Source organism: Etheostoma spectabile, chromosome 18, assembly GCF_008692095.1.
Source record: "Etheostoma spectabile isolate EspeVRDwgs_2016 chromosome 18, UIUC_Espe_1.0, whole genome shotgun sequence".
Classification (NCBI taxonomy): Eukaryota; Metazoa; Chordata; class Actinopteri; order Perciformes; family Percidae; genus Etheostoma; species Etheostoma spectabile.
The window spans coordinates 15,431,525-15,433,390 of NC_045750.1; positions in this window are offsets into that span (position 1 = coordinate 15,431,525).

The following is a 1,866-nucleotide window of genomic DNA, read 5'->3' on the forward strand; positions in this document are numbered from 1 at the left end:
GTGTGTGTGTGTGTTTGTGTGTGTGTGTGTGGGTTGTAGGGTCACTTGTGCCACGCCTATGAAATGGCCTGCAGTTTAAACAGACACAGAGGTGTAGAGGCTATCACTGCTTGAGCTATACAACATAATAGCCTGCTTTCCCCTCACCATCAATCTCTGTCACAGTCTACCCCTCCCACACACACACACACACACACGCCCAGGAAAACAACACACGCATTCAGATAGACACAAACAAATGCATGTGCACGTACACACAGACATCTTCAAACCACACACAGTGCGACAGGAGTTTAATTACGCTGCTAATCTTGAGTGACAGTGCCATGTATAATGGTTGATTCCCTGGGGGCCATGTTTCAAAGCATCCACCTATTCATCCAACCATTTCTCCTTCTATTCATCATCTTACCGACTTAGTCATCCATCCACATGCCCATGATTTCACTCAACTTCTCAATTTGTTATCCTCAACATCCCTCTACCTCTCTTTTTTATACAATTTCCCGCTTCTCTTCTTTTTTCTGTCCCCATCTTTGTCATGTCTGTGGCCTTTGTAATAGTCAGCCTCTTTAATTTTCTCTTTGTCATCATCTGCTCTCTCACAGAGGTTACTGACCGGGCCAAATGTGCATGCGACCACTGGGACTTCAGCCTCAGTTCACCTGAGGGTGAGGCCCCTGATGGTATGAGCATTGTCAGCTCAGAGGGTGAATATATCACACATCCAATCTGTGTGTGTGTGTGTGTGTGTATATGTGTGTGTGTCTAATTCTGAGCAGATAAGCTAACTAAGTCAGCAGTAGCCTACTGAAATGATTGCATTACTCGACTAGTGGTACCATACATTTTGAACGGGCACTGTACTAGTTTGCCTTAATGGATGGTGTACTAGCTGTGTAATGAGGCACAAACCCTGATTTGTAGTCCTTGTTTGCTTAAAAGTGTAAAAAAAAGTGAAAAAATCAACCCTTTGTCTCATAAATTGAGGCAGTGTTTTTACAGCAAGACCTTGGAAATAACAATAAGACAGAAGAAAGCATACCATCATTTTAAGAATTCCAAAAAAGATTTTTTTTGCTGATCAGTTTCAGCTTTACATGCGTAATTTAGCAGTATTGGGTTTGGGTTGTAAAAGGGGGACTACACGGATGCTTTGCCCATCTGGGGACCTTTTAACACCCATTTTTTGTCTTTTGAGTATTAATTGTCAGAGAACGGTATGAAAAAGACATAATAGGAAAGGAAGGGGGGGAGTGAGGACAAAGTGGAAGAAATGAAAGATAGCCCGCTGAAGTATTGTGTACATAACTGTAGATCCATTTTAGGTTGCTACTTATTATTGTAAGTCACTTGTCGTGCTTTGCCAACACATCCTCACATGTCAATGAAGCTCATTTAAGATTTTGACGGAGAGTCAGAGAGAGAGAGAGAGAGTGAGAGAGAGAGAGAGTGAGAGAGAGAGTGAGAGAGAGAGAGAGAGAGACTACACCTTTTTCCAGATAGTGAAAGTGTGAGTACGTGTTTCTTACTTTATCTGTCTGGACCAGATGTCACCAGATGCCTGCTGCTGCCAGCCTATCTCAGCCCACACAAGCACACACATGCACAAGAAAACACACACACACACACACGCCTTCTGCCACTCATGACACGTTATTCCTCCTGCAGCTCGTCCTATCCGAACATTATCTAACTGCAGACCCAGGTAGTTGAAAATAGATATGAATGTGAAATATCCGTTTCAGTGATTGAACCAGTGAAGGGTAGACTCATATCTGCTACATACACCGGGTAAAATTGAGGATGGACAGAATTTAGATACAATTTGACATGGAGAGAGAGGAAGAGTGAGGGGGGGGGGGG